Here is a 19,008-nt window from a genome sequence, read left to right on the forward strand (position 1 = left end):
TTGCAGCTTCACTGATGGGACTGAATTAAAATGTGGCACAAACAAGGTTCCACCCTGAAGGTAACGAGGCCCCGAGGGGCCAACAGAGGCCCCTGATGGACCGCAGCCGCCGTAAACAAACGGCATCGAACCACCGACAGCCGGTAAAAAACAGGAGGCGTCTGATGGGGATAAAGAGTCGATATTCAGGCCAAAGTGCTTCGACAGGATGCTAGAATCTGGAGGTTTAACCCCGTTTGTAAAAATTAGTATTTACTCCTTTAGCAGCTGGTTTCAGTTCTGTTTGACCAGTTTTGTTTGCAGCTTTTCATCTTAAGAGATCATCAGTTTCTCCACAATCTGCACCAATACTAATTTCCATTCACATGTGGGTTTATAATTTTAGTAAATCGAGTCTTTAAAGACGACTGCACTCAATTAGTTCATCAGAAAGCTGCAAAATTGGTGATCCTTTCTGTTTTTACAGCATCTTTACCCAGCATTTCATTTTCTCACACACATAGCAAAACATTATTCATTTGTAGGCTGCTGGAAAAGTTAAAAATCAGACTTTTTTTCTGTTTTTACAGTTTTCAGTTGTAGAGAATCAGCAGTTTTACAGGATCTGATGAAAATGCTTAAATTTCGGCATTTTTAACCATACATATGAAAGGATTTTGATTAAATATAATTTTCCAACAATCCTTAAACTTCTCATCTGTTGGAAAATTACCAAAGTGACTCGGCTGAACTGCAGGCAGTGTTTCCAAAGAGCAGAGAAGAAAATGTAAGTAGTAAAATATCCATAGTTTCTTGAGTCCCCATTTTTCTGTTCTTTTTAGTAACATTTAGAGGGACTTGGACAAATGTTGGTTATTTTTATTCCAGCTGTTTTACACTTTTGTAAAATAAATCATCATCTGTTTCCATAGAGGTTCAGGACTTTAGATTCCAGTGAAAAATGAACCACAGTGAGGAAAAATGTGACAAAAGCAAACCAGAAAATGCTTGAAGTTCACAATCCAGTTGGTCTAACAAACCCAGATTGTCCCATAAACCCGTCCTGCCTCCCTGTTTCTAGAGTTTCTGCTCTAGACGAGTCCTTGGTGCTCGTTGGTCCGTCCTGTTCAGATCGAAGGCGTCGGGTATCAGCAGACATTGATCGACCTTCGGCTGGTTTTGTCTGACTCTGGATCAGATGGTTGCTTTGAGGTCGAACGTCCAACAGTTTTCTGTCTTTCTAACATCAGGTGACTCAGTTCCGACTCTCACCTGGTTTTCACCACCGTCAGCGGTTAAACGGAGCAGAACCGATCCGTCACCTGCCGGATTCATTCACCCCACGACACCGGCAGCTCCGGGAGAAATCACGAGAGCACAAATTAAAAAATTAGAATGAAAATAGCAGCAATCGCCTCCTTTAGAGGCCTTTTCACTGCAGGAACAAATGAACGAGCAGGAAAGAGATTGGCCACCGTTAAAGTTGCTGATAATTATGGAAACGAGGGATGAATCGGTGGGAAAACCAAACCTCCGGGTGATTCAAAGAAACTCAGATTAATTATTTATGGCCAAGCTGCAGTGTAACGATGATGCTCTGCACGCTCTCAAACACGTGCAAATGAATCTGCTTTAATGTTCAAATACTCCAACCGAAGCTGCCTTTCTCCCATGCAGATACACTAATACATAAAAAGAAACACACTGGGAAACTAATCTGCAAACAAACAGCAAGACAGAGCCAACAGAACTGCAGCGTTTTTCATTTTCCCCTCCTAATGACAAATTATTTTAGCTTAAAAAGTGCAGAAGTGTTGCTCAGATTCTGTTCAGACTTTACTTATTTGTTGTTTGGTTCCTAAAACAAAGTTTTGCGAATTATTTCTGCAGAACTTTGACAGTTTCATATTGTCAGATTTGAGAATTTTTCTATTTTTTGCCCTCAAAAAACACCAGAGATGCTATTTTCAGGATTCAATATCTCCAGAAATAAAACTTCCTCAGCCATGAAATTTGGTGAGAATACAGACAGAATAACTTCCAGCAGATTTAAATGTTTGAATGGATCCAGCAGAGTACAGATGTTTGGTTCTTGGCCCTTGAAAATGGGAAAAGTGCGAAATTTTCAAATGAAAATTGTACTGTCTCCAGAAAGTTCCTGTAAGTATATATATGGATGGATCCATATAGTCACTAAAAATACAGTCTTTGGTCGACATTTCACCAATTTTTGAGGCTCGAACATCTGTAGAATTTGATGTGTTGCTAATATGATGACACAAGTTTTCAGTTTTTAGATATTTTGACTTAAAACTTGTCCAAAATCTCTCAAATTTTTTCCAAAATCCCAAAATTTGTTGAAAATGACTTGAAATTTGTCCGAAATCACATCAACTCTTCTGTAATGACTTGAATTTTGTCTGAAATTTCTCAAAACTGTTCAAAATGACAATAATAAATAAATATTGGCCTTTGAGAATGAAAACAAATGTAAAATTTCTAAATGAAAGTGGTATCGTGTTCCCAGAAAGTTCTTGTAAGTGTATATATATGGATGGACTCATATTTTCTACTAAAATACCTCGTATGTTGTCTGCTTCAAGAAAAAAAGGTAAAGAGAGAGTCACCAGAAAAGCAGAACTTCATTTTTATATATTTTGTACTTTTGCCCTCAAAAAAACACCTGACATGTCATTTACGGGTTTCAGTATCTCCAGAAATTAAATTCTCACAGCCGTGAAATTTGGTAAAACCAAAAACAAAATAGTGTCCAGTAACCTAAAAGGTTGTATGGTTCCAGTATATAACAATTTGTTAATTATACTTTCTTGAAAATGGCAAAAAGTGAAACATTTTCGAACAAAAGGGGTATAATGGCCCCAGAAAGTTCCTGTAAATTTATATGTATGGATGGATCCACATTTTCTACTAAAATACCTCATATGCTGTCTGCTTTAAGGAAAGAAAATTAAAGATCGAGTTGCAAGAAGTGCAGCATTTTACTTTCACTTTGAAATGTTTTTACCAATGGTGTGTGTTCAAAAGCTTCAAGTGTTGCTGCACCATTAGTTTACTTATTTACTGTTTGGCTCCTGAAACTAAGTTCCGTACAATATTTTGCTTGAATTTGATCATTTGATATTGTGACACCAGATAACTTTTGTATTTTCACTCTCTAAAAACACCTGAGACAAAATAGTTTCCTGTAGATCAGAATGATTTAATGGATCCAGCAGAGGACAACTTTTTGATTATCGGCCCTTGAAAATGAGGAAAAGTGCAACATCAAGGTGGTATTCTGGCCTCAGAAAGTTCCTTAAGTGTATATATATATATATATATATATATATATATATATATATATATATATATATATATATATATATATATATATATATATATATATATATATATATATATATGGACGGATCCATATCTACACTTTCATCTCACAACTTTTTGATCTCATTTACATTGTCGTTTCAGGAACACAAAATACAAACGTCTGACATAATAAACCAATTTTTCAGCTCTTCTGAAAGAAAAGTTCTGAGCAAAGAAACCTACAAATGATCAATGCTTGATGGTATTATTGAAATGCATGTAAATGACGAAAAAACATTGATTTCATACCGAGGATGTGATCAGATAGTGTCTAAATCATGATTTTATTAAACCTTCTAGGACGAAACACTTGGTAGATTCATTTAATTCTTTCCTCAACTGCTTCATGCACTGAACTTGCATTAATTCATTCATTCATTCATTGATATTTTTACTTTTTGTTTCACCTGTCTGGACACAAAAGTTTCTCTATAGAACAGACTTCTCATTAAGTCAGAAAGTTGACTTTGTTTTGCTGCATCTTCATCCACACAAAGTGTTCTATGAGGCCGAAAGCTGCTCTGATCACTGAACTATTAACTAAATAAGAGCAGCAATCAAACCCTCGCTGCTTCCTCTGGTTGTCATGTCAACGAGTAAAGAAAGAGGCAGGCAGGTCTTTTAACCAACAGAGAGCTGAGGTTTCTCTTTTCTTTGCTGTTAAACGTCCGGATGACGGACTTTCCTGACAGATTTCGCTCTGATCCGACGTCTATCTGCTGAAATCTCCTCTCTGGTCTGACAGTCAAAGCGTTTTAAAAGACTGAAAGCGGCCAACCGTGGGTGGAAGTTAATTTCCCGCCGCAGTCGGATCGGCATGTCAGGGTGTAAAAGAGAAAGCAGCAGGGCGAGTTCATTAGCGGTCGGTCAGACCTTCGAGGAAAAAGGAACAATGAAGATCTTAAACCGACGATGGAAGAACATTTCCACCAGAATAAAGGACCATCGTAGGAGTTAAACTCCTCCAGAAACCGACTCCAACCCTCACACAAGTTATTCTACGAGTTGTTAGCCACTTAAAGGGTTGTTTTACAGATTTAACGTGTGAAGTTCATCCATCCCAGCCGTCACATTGAGTAATTCTCTGGTAAACGATGTCTTTTCCAAGAATCCAACAAAAGACCATCGATGTTCTTGATGGGGTAAAGGATTGAGGGTTCTTGGTGGTTCATCTATACATCTACCAGCCTCTATAGCATCAATCAGAGATCAATAATCTCACAAATAACAAACTCCTCTTGCTCCTAATGGCCAAGAAACCAGCTTACAATGTGTTTACTCCACTTAAAGTCGATGGATTTTTTAGAAATGCAGTTTAGAATCAACACCTTAACCTCTACATGTCCAAGAATCTGTATAATACCAACACTACTGATCAATATTTCTTGTTTAGTTTCATTTTCTGGGAGGATTTATGGACGTTTAGCTTATTTTTAAATGTTGCGGTGCATCTTTAACCCTCAATAGTGACTGAATCACTAAGTTTAATATGTACTTTCAGCTTATTATTTTTTTATTCTTTTTACAACAAAAAAAACCTTTTCAGCCCTCAAACATCTTTTTTAGGCAGATTACCATTTCCTCTTAAGTTAGATTTTTAAAAATTAAATGGTAAGAACAGGTTCCTTGAATTACTTTTTACTTTGAGAAGTTTTTGACAAAATCTGAGTCATTTTGGACAAACAGCTGGAGGATACGTTTAGCACGGTGAAACAGCTTCGGTTTCTAGAGTCAATTGCCTCAAAATTGGACTAAAGTAGTAAAAAAAGGACTTAGAAATTGCTATTCTAAACAAAAATGGAATCATTTTGGGAAATTTTTGAGTCATTTTGGACTTCTTTGTTACAATAAGTAAATTTGGACAATTTTATGTTTCTTTTGACTCGTTTTTAACATTTTTTTGACAGATTTTGAATCATTTTTTCATTTTGAAAATTTATGTTACTTTGACAAGTATCGAATAATTTGGGGCAGTTTTAGACTTTTTTCAATATTGGAAAAATTTTGTGTAAATTTGGACAAGTTTCCAGTTGTTTTCAAACAGTTTCAGACTGAGAGGAAACTCAAAGCTACTGGATGAATAAAATCAATGCAGCTTGGCTCAGAAACAGTGAACAGAGGAGAAAGCTGTTGAAGTTTGAAAAAGTTTGTAAAGGCTGGAAACATGGAAATAGTTCCATATCTATAATAAGGAGAACCACTATTTTTTCCTCTACTGTAAATCTATAGGCACTTTTTAAATTTTTGCAAAATAATCAACAGAATTCTACTTTTTAAAAATTATTTCTGGCATCTTAACTGTCCTACTGACAGAAGACATTTCTCAGTCCTTTCTCCTTCTTCATTCTGTTTCCATAGAGCTGCAGGACTTCTTTTGCAGAGAAAAATGAACCACAGTGAAGAAAAATGAGACAGAAGTGAAAAACGGCCAAAACTCGCTTAGAGTTCAGAGGTTGTGGGGGGATTTTGTCCAGCATTTCCAGCCTTTATGCTAAGCTAAGCTAACTGGCAGCAGTCTGTAGGTCGAAATTTACTGTAAATGCTGTTGATCTTCCTTCATTGCTGGAAAGCAAAGAGCATTTCTGAAGCTTGTTCCATTGTTTTAAGGTCAGTATAAATAAAAAGTAAGAGTCTGTTGAGGCTGGAAACATGGAGATAGTTCATTATCTATCGTTCCATTCCATTTTGTAAACCTACGGGAACTTTTTTCTGTATTCTGTAAGCTCATAATAATGATGATGAGTTTCCCCATTGGGTTTTTGGGGTCTCGTCCGGGATCACAAACTACTAATTTCTTAAAATAACACAAACTGACCTTTACCTCCTTAAAACCCTCAAAGGGACTGAAAGTTTTGATGCTTTTTGTAAACTTTTCTGGTTAAAAAAAATCTAAATTTACAACCAAAACCAGAATGTCTGACCTCCAGCTTACTTTCTATGCATCTTAGTTTCATTTATGGTTAAAAATGAACCACTTCAGACAGAATCAGAGCCTTTTTTAAACAAATAAGCTCTTTGTTTCCTTGATCTTTAAGAACAAACCATCCAAGTCCTTTTGTTTCAGCATCTCGGTGACGAGATCTTTGTTCGGCTGCAGCTTCCCTCCAAGACCTTGGGGTGAAAACATTGCAACCAAAGCAGGAAAATTATCCTCCTGTCATCTTTGCATCCATTATTCAGTTATTCAGGGCGCCCAACGAGCTCCCCGCCACCACGTTTAGCATTCGGTAGCACTGCGACTTTCCCCGGCCGCTGAGGAGACGACGGCATTGTAATGAAAGAGATCTGGAGGCCGTGGACGGAAATAAAAGTTCCAGAGGGCAGAAGGATGAATGTTCATGCCGGGAACGCTAACACAAGGTGACTGCAGGCCAGCGTGGAATCAGGAAACAGAAGCTCGGCCTCTGGAGACGATTAGCATGAAGCTAACGGTGGGATTCAGTTAGCAGCTCCCAGGAGGAAGTAGAGGAAGTGCATGAATGTAAAGCAGCTGGAAAACAGCAAGTGATGAGCCAGAGACTTGATGCAGCGAGGCCGAAACAAGAATACCAAACAAGTTCTGCAGAGAAAAAGTACCTGCAGTGCTTCTCCAGATGTACAGATTTCTAATAGAATTTACAATTCTGAGTGTTGAGACGGACAGCTGGTGGACTTCATGAGGAAAAACCGACAGAAAAACGTACAGTGACCGAAGAAAAGCAGAGTAGAGGACGTTACAGGTACAGGGATTCAGGAAATACACATTACAGCAGCTAGGAAATAATAAATATCACAATAAAATAAATAAAAAATATGAAAAAATGTGAAAATCCTTCAGCAAGGGTGCCAGAAAAAATATGGTGAAAAACAATGGAGTCCTGTAATGTTCAAAAAGTGGTAAAAAATATGTGAAAATAACAAAACATTTGCAAAATTATTATTATTATTATTATTATTATTATTATTATACAGTAAACATCCGTAAAATAATAATCATTATTACTATTATTTTTATTTTCTAAATGTTTACTGTATAATAATAATAACAGTAATAATATTAATGCCAATAATAATAAGTTATCAATATTATTATTAATAATAATTTTTTGATTTTACAGTCACACTGTGAAAGATTAAATTACTATTATTTGTGATACATATGTGTGTGTGTGTGTGTGTGTGTGCGCGTGTATTAATATAAATACAAACATACTGATTTGAAATTATTACATAAATGATCTTTAAATGATAGCAATTATCTGTAAACTACATTTTTTTGCTGATTTAAATACAGTTAAATTGCTGAATTTTACATTTAAATGCTTTCAAACTATGAATTATTGTTTGCAAAAATACTGATTTTTAAAAAATTCTACATTATTTGTAGTTTTGGCCCGTTGGTTTAAACAACAAACATGTAAACAAATACATTTTTCTGTGACTCTACTAATTATCAACTGACATCAAAGCTGCTGGATCAATAAATAAATGCAGCATGGCTCAGAAACAGTGAACAGAGGAGCAAGTTGTTGGAGATACATTCAGCATGGAGAAACATCTTTCTAGAGATGATGAGTGGACACAAAAAATTGGACTAAAAATTGTCCAGAATGATTCACATATTGTCATTTTGAACAAAATTTGCGGTAATTTTCAACAGCTTTTTAGTCATTCTGAACAGTTTTGGACCAATTTTGAGTAAATTTGTGTAATTTTATGTTTAAAATTATTGTTTAAAATTATTTTTATCAAGTTGTTGGAGATACATTCAGCATGGTGAAACATCTTTCTACAGCTCAACATTGGACTCAGAATTGTTTTTAAAAAAATGTCAATTTTTGACAAATTTTAAATAACTAAGAAGTTTAAACTTAGAAAGATTAGAAAATTTCTACTTTGTAGAAGCTCTAACAAATAATTATCTACAGCATGTGGAGCCCTCGTTTTTTTCAGCGACACGTGGAAAAATGTTGTGCGTGTTGATTCAAGGATTTTTTAGTTGTTGCAAAATGAATAATCAAAGAAAATCCATCTTTCACTTGTTTGTTTTTATGACTTCTAGTATTCTAACTATTAGTCTAACTGTTTTAACAAATATATAACATGCAAAAAGACAATTAGCAGTGGAATTAAGTGAAACTGCTTCACCAGAAACACCTCTAAGACTCTGCTGGACAAACAATGAAGTCTCTTTTTATCGCTGCACTCCGAGTCTGCAGATCTTTACTTTGCTCAGGATCACAGCAGCAGCTTGGTGGTGTTAACCTGCTTCACCTGGAGTCTTATTAAACCTCCGGACACCTTTTTCTGTTCTGTAGAAAGAAGAACTCTGCAGGGGTCCATGATTCCTATTATCTCTATCAATATCTGTGGTCTCACCTCACGGAGAAAATAAGAAAACTCAGCCGCTGCCAATTAGACTTTGACAAGTGAGAGGCTTGGTTTCACCCTGGAAATGATTTGTAATTCCATTCAGAGCTTTTTTTATGCCTTTTTCAGTTAGTGTCAAGAATGAGAATGCAGTAAATGTCAGCGTCAGGCGGAGGGGAAGATTACAGGGACCGGTTAGACGAGTTTAATAGAAAGGTTTCACACGACACTTATGCAACGCCTGTCACGCCATAATCACCGTTATTCCTTAAGTGCAGCTTAGAAAGTGGAGAAACTGTCAGCGAACTCTTACATCTCCTCCGCAATCAAAGCTTTAAACAGATGTCTGCAAGGACCAGATCGACGCTTCCAGAACAAAACCTTAATTTTAATCACTTACGATAACAAGGAAGATGACGCGCCAACAAATGCATGGCAGTCAGGATCCAATCAGAGGCGGTTTGAGTTTGGCAGTTTCTGACGTTAGTTTTAGTTCCATTTTTTTTACAGCACAGAGGAAAGAAGTTCAGTTGTGACCTTGAAAAAAGCGGCTTGGCACAATAAATCTGGTTAAAAAAACAAAGATCTAGGAAGTACATGTTATAAAGTGTTAGATTTGCTTCCTGGATGCTGGATTTTCCTCATATTGAAGGTTTTGTTGGGTTCTTTGTAGCGTGCACTGCCGTTCATTGTAGAACCGACGTCATCCTGCTTTTAATAAAGACTGAGCTATGATGAACCAAACTGATATTAATCTTGTTTTTACTAAAGGTCTACAAATGTATTTACAAAAAGCAAAATTTGGTCACTGTCCTCTTCAAAGTCGTGCTCCCAGTGGTCCTGCAACATTCTGAATTCTACCTGGAAGCATGTCAAACACCATCTGCAAAGCACACTAAACATCCTTCACTGTGCGAAAATAGGAAGCCTTCAATTTGAATTTAAGTCTAAAAAAGAAGTCTCAAGGAACCAAATCTGGTGAAAACAAAGTGTGGTCAAAAAGTTCCAACACTCGGAGGAGCCCAATTGGCTTAGTTCCATGTAAATTTTCAGCTATAATTATGGTAAAAGTACTTCAACAATAATCTTTCAACAAAAAAAGTTTCAAGTCTGCACCTATAAAACTGTACTAAATTGGCTGCCCTCCCATTTGAATTGGTCTCCTTGTGCAACAATACTCTGCTCCCAGTGCTCCTGCAACATTTGCAATGCCACCCGAAAGTCCAGTTATGTAAACAAGGCAACAACGATCCGTGATGGGTGCTGGATCGCCTAAACTGTATAAAAATGGTGACTCTTTGGCATACACAATAGACCCTAGTCTCATGGTGCAGTGATGCTCTGCTCCCAGTGCTCCTGAAACACTTTTAATATTCCCAAGAAGTTATGTTATGTAAATATGTCAAGCACCAATCATGTTATGTCCTGAATCTCCTAAACTGTATCAAAATGGAAATTCGGCATAGAGTATTAGATTTCCTGAACTGTATCAAAACAGTGACCCTTTGGCACAGACCATAGACTTTTGTCTCCTTGTGCAGTGATACTCTGCTCCCAGTGCTCCTGCAACACTTGCTAGAACTCCTGTTATGATTCTTTCCAGAAGGTAACACCAATGTTGTTGGAAAAGTTTCCAATTTGACAATGTGGGACCAAAATCTTTGACTTAAGATTATTTTTTGGTCGTTGTTTCGTTGGGTTTTGGAGAATATCACAGTTTAGAGTAAAATAAGGCTTTTTCACTTCATTTTTCAAGTTTTTTTCGCATCTTTTAAATGTTTGTTTGGCTGAAAAGGAGCCACAGTGCAGACACAAAATAAACTGCAAAGATACGCTGATTAGAAACGTATTTGTGGCATGTCGACAAAGGCAATCTAGTGGAACGTACGTTTAGTTGCATCAGGGTGTAATTTCTGCTCAAGTGGAACCTCCGAGCCTCAGAACCTGTTTCCAGGTGTCACACTGCAGTAAAACCTCCTCACTGTGAAGGTAAGAGGCAGATATAGTTCAGGATCAGAACTTCTATTCTCAGCCACCCGTGTGAATAAAAGTCGGTGAAAAGCTTCTTCTCACTGCAGATAATCAGCGGCGTTAATGCAGAGCAGATGCAGAGATCTACTTCTTGTTTAACTGCATGCAACAGTGCAGCTCCGATAGTGCTGCATGAACAGAAGCATCAGGGCCGAACTAGAGCTTACCGGCGCCGTTGGCATTCGTGTTGCTGACTGTACAGCATCAAAGAAATATTCAAAAGAACAGCGTCCCTTTACATCAGATCACTCCTGCAGCTCCGCCAAGGTTTCAGAGGCTCTTTGTGCTCAAGACAAAGCAACTGATGCCACAATGTAGCCGTAGAGACCAAAATCTGATGAAAAAAGAAGGTCTCCTCTTATTAACCCACTGCTCTGGTCACATTTTTCTTCACTGTGGCTCATTTTACACCGCAATATAAAGAAAACTAATTTAAAAACATGTCCACAGGTGTTACCAACACTGGAAAATGATAACTAAGAATTATAGATATTTAACTGTCTCCATGTTTCCATACTCTACAGACTTTCTCTCTACTCTGCTCATCAGTTGTGGAGAGATGTTTCACCATTCTGAATGTATCTCCAACAACTTGCTCTTCTGTTCACTGTTGCTGAGCCACACTGCATTTAGTTTATTGATCCAGTAGGTCTGACTTTACTCGCTCCAAAATGATCTGAAATTTGTGCAAATTGACTCAGGAATTGTCCAAAAGTAACTCAAAATCTGCCCAAAATGACTTTAAAATTGTTCAAAAAGACAATTTTAATAATTTGGGAATTTTTTTCTCATCATTTTGGACAGTTTTGAGTCACACAGGTGTTACCAACACCTTTACAAACTTTTTTTCTCTACTTTGTACAGAAGCTCTATAAAGATGTTTCACCATGCTGAATGTATCTTCCAACAACTTGCTCCTCTGTTCACTGTTTCTGAGCCATGCTGCATTTATTTTACTGATCTACAAGGTTTGATTTTCTTCTCAGACTAAAAGTGTCCAAAATTATGTTCAAAAATTCCAAAACATTCCTGAAATTTTACCATGTAACCGTTGACTGAATCTGAGCCTCGAATAATTTCACGTTTGAAGCTAAGAGTGCAGAATTTGTAGTTTTTAACAGAATCTGGCTAGAAAAAAACTCTGACTTTGAAACCAAGACATGTGCAATAATATAATTTTGACAAAATATTGCAAGTTTTTTAATAGATAAAAGGAACCACTGGTGTGCCCGTTGGAAAGTTAAAAATCTGACAGGTGCTTTCTGTTTTTTTTTTTTTTGTTGTTTTTTTTTTAACAGTTTCTGGCTCTAATACATGGTGTATTTTGGGCAATTTAAAAAAAAAATTACACGTTTTTTCAAATTTGGTGGCAGTTTTTGGGTTTAGAGGGTTAAAATTACAGATTTGCAACCAGAGAAGTCACTTTGGTTTATAACATCCGATCATTTTACTGCCTTTTCTAAATAATATTAGATTGAAGCTGTTCTCTTCATGCTTGTTGACTGAAAACTTTACATCGGTAGATGAACTGAGAAGCTGCAGGTCGGATGAACCGAGGAATCGTGACGCCTTTAAAACATAAAAATATCTTCTGCAGCCTCGTGCTGTGATTTAATCACACACAATGGAATTAAATGGAATCATTACAAATGATTATACTAATCGCTCTTTAATGGAGCTGATCAAAGTTTCATGATGAGCAGAAACGTTTCTTCAGCACGATCAGAATTCAGCTGGTTGTTAGAAACATGAACACATACTGGCAAAAAAGAGCATCTAAACCGTTTTTATATGTAATTAAAAAACCCAGCATACAATAGCAAATATTGTGTAGTAAAATCATAGACAAAAAGCATTAATTTACATGTTAACCATGAAAAACAGGTTAAAATTAACTATTTTAACAGATACTAATTCGTTTGATGATAAACGTTTGATTGTGAAATTACACTATTTTTACTGCATTTAAATCAGCAATTATATATTGTTATTTTACACATATCTGACATTATTTAAAAAGAAAAATTTGGTATATTAAGGAGTGAAAAAAGTATTTTTTAACTGTCATTTTGCAGATTTTTGTTGTTTTCTTAAATTACAGATAATGACTAGTAAAATCACAGAGAAAAATATTAATTTACATTTAACTAAAACCAAAACTATAAACAACTTCCACGTCAAAAATCTGTTTTTTGCAAATCGGAATATTCAAGATTTAATATGTTTAGCTGCAAAATTAAACTATTTTTACTGTATTAACATCAGCAGTAAATATTGTTATTTTACACATTATCTACATTATTTAAAAAGAAAAAAATATGTATATTAAGGGGTGAAAAAAGCTTTTTTTTACTTTTATGATGCAGATTTTTGCTGTTTTGTTAAATTGCCGGTAATAGCTCATAAAACCAGAGAGAAAAACATTAATTTACATTGAATTATATAAATAATTAATTAATAAAAAGGAAAAAAAATATAAATAACTTCCACATCAAATATCAGTAATTTTGCAAATTGTAATACTCAGTTAATGTTTAAACTGTAAAATTACACTATTTTTACTGCATTTAAATCAGCAATAAATATCTTTATTTATTAGTACATATTTGGCATTATTTCAAAGAAAAACTATGTATATTGAATGAAATTGCAGATTATTCCTGTTTTGTTCAATTTCAGAGAAAGTCAGGATTTTTTTCTTGGTGACTATACTAAATAAATATTCTTCAAAATTCTTTAAAAAATAATGTCAAAATCTGTTAAAAAATTAAAATTAAATGTTTGGTGATTTAACTACAGTAGAAAAAAATGCTGTTTATGGTCAAACACAGAAAAGGTATTAATTTGCATGTTTCCAAAAACTATTCAAACAATTGTAAATAATGGGGGGAAAAATGTGTATAACAATAAAGTATTTTGCAAATATTTGGGATTATTTAAAGTTAAAATCATATATCTTAAGTAACGCTAAAGCACTGAAAAGTGTAGATTTGGAACCTAATAGCAACCAGAAAGTGAGTGAAAATAAAAGAAAGACATAAAACAAACAAGAAATCTGGTTTTCTGGGTAAAAGTCCACTCACTTCCAATTTAACCTCCAACTTCACAACTTGGATTCTGTTGCTTTTACACACTGGCTGCCTTTAACTTCATGTCTCGGGTCACAAACTGCAGTTTAGTTGGAATTTCGTGGCAACTGAGTTTGAAATGTTCATTTTGGAGCCTCTAACAGGGAAGTTTTCTGGAAGCTTTTTGACTCTGCTGCTACAACAAAGAGTCTTATTGATCCTGAAGAGTCTCAAAACAAACAGTGAAGAGTCAAACTGTCCTCTGATGACGGACGGACGAACAGATAAACTCAACCTGCAGGTTATCAGCTGTCAGGAAACAAACAGCTTCGTCCTCCAGCTGCTGATGTTTTTCAAATAAATTCCCCTTCGACGCCACCAAGACTCACTTTGTTCACAGACAGTCTCTGATTGGTTGTCAGCTTCAGAAACAGGAAGGAAAACAAACACATGGAAGTCATCATGCTCTCTATTATGAATTATTAAGGACAGTAAATGTTTGGTGTCATTCATCAGTTTCTGTATGTGGGAGCCTGTTTTATTATCCCTTATTAATCCCATGAGGGGAAATTCTGATTTTCACATCTCTTCCCAATTGGGGGAGTCAGAACTTTCACTTTTGAGGAGCAGCGTCCATATTTATTATTAATGAAGAAAACAATGTGACATTGAAGCTTGGGGTGCATAAACTATTATTAGGAACGATGCTGCAATCAATCTAAAAGATCTGCGTCAATCAAGGCATTTTTGAACCGACTGGCACCAATCTCAGCCCAATCCTTTGTTTACATCCACTGTTCTACAGGTTTTGCAAAGGAAAAGCATAACTTTCAGTAGGACGCAAGGTATGCTAACTTCAAGTAACTTCCTTAATTAATAATCAATCAGTAATCAATAACACAAATCGAGCACGGTGGACATTTAACCATGATTTGGGCTACAAATGTGTTTCTGTCACATGTACAACTTGGATATAGAAATTCCATCCTAGTTAATCGCAGCACATAATCTCTGGTCGGTCGTCATTAATCATCACATAAATCTTTGTCATGGTGCCCGTTGCTAGCTTAACTCCCACAATGCTCAATATGAACTGTTGCAAGTTTTTTTTTCTTTAAAGTAGAGTTTGTGGCAGGATGTTAGGGATGCTAATTTTGAATCATTTTCTTGATCAATAAATGAAACCATTACCAATCAATTAGGAATATAATTGATTAATATTGTGCTTACATTGCTATTTTAAACAACCACCACATAATTCGGCCACAAATGTGGCTTATGAGCTTTGGTCTGAGGTCATTAAGCATCACACAAGTCTTTGTCATGGTGCCCGTTGCTAGCTAAATTCTCACAATGCTCAATATGAATTGTTACAAGACTTTAAAGCAGAATTTGTGGCATGATGCAAATTTTTAGTCATTTTTAAAATCAATAATCAGCTCCATTATTAATCTTGAAGACATAAAATGTGGTCCGAGGTCCTTAACCTCCACAGAAGTCCTTGTCATGGTGCCCGGGCATATATGTTGGAAAAGCTGTAGAAATTTTCAGTAATTTCTAAACAGGTTTACTTCATAGCACTTTGGTTCACAGATAAACTACTGTTATCAACAGAAAGAGTAGATTCTGTTGTTTATTTAGATATATGGTGTTATGAAATAATGCGGACTTTAGGAGTTATTAAGCTGAGACGCAGAAGTGTAAAAAACGCTGAAAACGACAAAAGTTTGATCTTCTTAAATGCTTATCTCTGCTTCATACGAACATGAAGTTAATTTATTCATAGAGCAGTTTAGTGAAATAAATAAATAAAAAGATCATTGTTGGTGTTACAAATTAACCTACATATTTAAAGACCGAGATTAAGATGCTATAATGTCATTTATGATACAAAGTAGTTCACATATTAGGGATTAAAACCGGACAAAAATGATTTAAAATATTACTTTTCCTCACTAAAATACACGATAAGGCTGAGATTCCACAGTGCTAGTATATAGGAAATTTGCAGACTAGTTTTGTCACTTCAAAAATACACATGAACATGTTAGATCTGATATTTCTACATGATAAAATGCTACAGAGTCACTAGATTGGAGTCCTGAATACTCAAATACATCTAATGGCAATTTTAGTACTGGTAGGGAAGCTATTGTAAACCATTTCATTGATTTATAGTCAACCATTACCTAAAAATATTAAATTATTGCTTAAATTGGTGAAATACAGTGGTCGTTTTTTCCACATGCTGCTAAAATCAATGCTAAAAATGCTAAAACCATGTTTAAAATTGATTAAAATTGTCCAGAGTGATTTAAAACTTGTCCAAAAATATTAAAAAATTAGCCCAAAATGCGCTAAAACTGTTTAAAAAAAAAAAAAAAAAAAAAAAAAAAACCCTGGTAAAAACTTGATTCTGCATCACCATGAGCACCGCAGTTAGCATTTAGACATTTAGAGATGTTGTTTTATGGACCTGAGCTGTACACAAGCTGTAGCTGAGAACAATTTGGTGTAAATTCAAAGTTATTTTACTCGGTGACACTTTGTCGCAAAGACAAGCTACTGGCATCATTTTAAAGCTCAGGTTATGTGGTTTCATATGATATGTGCAACATGTTGCTTCTAGAAATACTTCAAAAGTAATTAAACCAAGAAGAAGGGGTGCAAATCTGATCCGTCGAGCCTGATCGTACTCAAACATCTGCTACACCAACCTGGTTTCGAGCTAGAAAAGCTAAAAAAAATCTGCTTTAATTTCACCTAGAAGACACAGAGAAGTTACTCTTCTTTTTCATTGTTTTACATCCCTCTATGAAGTGTTTTTAAAGAGCTGCAGCATCATTTACCTGCATTTTGATTCAACACAGCTGGATTTCATTGACAAGAGCAGGCACATTTCAAATTCTGCAAAACACTGATTAATGTTTAATCCATGGCAACACACACGGAAACTAAATTAGAAAAAAAAACTGTGGTTGTGGCTAATTAAATTACAGTTCTGGTTTGGCAGCTTGGCGAAGGAAAGAAAAGAAACTAAAATGTCATGAAGAACAGAAGAAATCATGAAAGATTCTGATTTTCTGTGAATTGTTCCACGTTACAAAGAGCTCTGTGGATCTTTTATTAAGCTGCAACACATGAGATGAATTTCCTTCTCACCATTAAACATAAATATCTCGCCGGCATGTCATTTGTTCAGATGATTCCTCAGATTAACCACGGGGAGCCCAGGCAGCCATTAATCATGTGCTGAGCTCTATTACCGAGTTCACTTATCTCCCGTTCCATCGCCGCCTCCAGCTGAGAAGCTTCAAACGTCGTTAAAAAACTCCTCAAACACAAATCTCCCCGTTAACGTCCTCCATTATTTTAACTCCACGGGGACGCTCCGAGCTAAAGTTTGCTGCTTGTAAAGATTCTGAGTGCAGGAATGTGAATGACGAGCTGCGACTGGAAATAAGTTTGATCAAAACCTGGAATGGAAACAGCAACGACGGCAAATCAAAGCCAAACCTGAAACCAAATCACTGATTAGAACAAAAAAACATACCCATGAATGTTCTGCTACAGCTAGCGCCCAAGCCTAAACGTCCCAACATAAATGTAGACGACTAGATTATTGGGTTTGTATACATACTTTGCACTTGTGCATCACACATTTGGAATTTAAACGTTGTTGGAAGCTTGTAATCAGAGTCATGCTGCTACTGAACGTTAAAAGTGTCTCTTGTAGCTCCCAGCCTGTGTTAGCATCTGAAAATACTAGCTTAGCATCATTAGAATTAGCCTCAGATAGCTAGGAAGCTTGAAATTTGTCCAAAATAACTGTTTAGAAAAAAATTGCTCAAATCACTAACAAAGATTCATAATTTGTTGAAAATAACAAAAACTTCAAAACATGTCCAGAACTACTCAAACCATGACAAAAGTGTGTCCAAAGTGCCTCAAAAATGGGCCGACGTGACTCATAAACTTGCCAAAAATGACAAAATCTGTCCAAATGTCTCAAAGACGGACCAAAATGCTTCGTAAATTGGCCAAAAATTTGCCCAAAATGTCTCAAAAATACTTTGACAGAAAGTATATGGTATATAACCTATTTTTTTCTTTTCCATGAGCAAGATGAAAATAATCTTAAGCGCCTTTAAATGCTGTACATGGAAACAAATAACTGCCTTTGGCAACATAGTAGTCTTCTACTGTATGCATCACTGAGTAGGAATGTTATTTTGTTCGCACTTTGTATAGATAAAGTAGTAGGATAATTATTGTGTAATTAATTATTTCAATGATTTCAAGACATATCGTAAAGCAGAGTCTTCAATACTTTCCGGCTAAAGTGGCTCATAAACTGGCCAAAAGTTACTCAAAATTTTTTCAAAGACAAAAAATTTAGCAAACACACCTGTAACTGTGTATTAACGGCAAACAAATAAAAAGTTGTAAAATTGCTCTGAAAGCTTCAGAATTTGCTTAAAACAACTAAAGTGTCATTCAAATAGTGACTTGAAACTTGTCCAAGATGATAAAACTATTAAAAATTACTAAAAAGGTGATCACAGTGACTCAAAACATGCCTACAATTATACAAAAACAGTCAAACCTGACAGACATTTGTCCAAAACATCTCAAAAATTATCTAAAGTGACTCGAAAGCCGGCCCAAATTCGACTTAAAATTTGTCTAAGCTGGCAAAAATTCGTCCAAAATTAGATAGAATTGTGTAGAATGCCAGAAAGCTACCTAGCTAAACTGGACAGCTGCCAGACACATTTTCAGTTGATCAACACAGTGTCGCAGTTAGCAGTTAGCAAGGAGGTGCACCTCATTAAACAGCTCCTGGTGGAACAACCAGGTACAACAGCGAATTTACAGTTAATTTCTGAGTACAGGTCCCTCGTTATCTGCCCTGTCAGTTAATATAATTTCATTTGAATTATTTGCAGCAATTAATCTATTAACAATTACATCCATAATTAGCAGAGCTGGACTGATCAACTGATGGCACCATCCAACCTTAAGCTAAAATGCCCAAAAACCAGCAAGTAGTGAAATTCTAACTTCACAGAAAGTATATAAAAATTCCACAAGCAGAAGCAGCAGCATTCGCTCAAAGCAGCTCCAATAGTATCTTTAGCATGTGACCATGCTAGCTCACTTAGCCAGACAACCACCACACATCTTTTTAATACTT

General features: G+C 35.8%; 1 protein-coding gene across 2 annotated transcripts in view; it reads right to left on the minus strand.

Annotated features, from left to right (window-relative positions):
• The window catches only part of kcnh5b (potassium voltage-gated channel, subfamily H (eag-related), member 5b), a 152,925-nt gene that overhangs the window by 77,539 nt on the left and 56,378 nt on the right, over positions 1–19,008 (minus strand). The window lies entirely within an intron of this gene.

This window comes from Amphiprion ocellaris, chromosome 20 (assembly GCF_022539595.1).
Source record: "Amphiprion ocellaris isolate individual 3 ecotype Okinawa chromosome 20, ASM2253959v1, whole genome shotgun sequence".
In the NCBI taxonomy this organism is placed as follows: Eukaryota; Metazoa; Chordata; class Actinopteri; family Pomacentridae; genus Amphiprion; species Amphiprion ocellaris.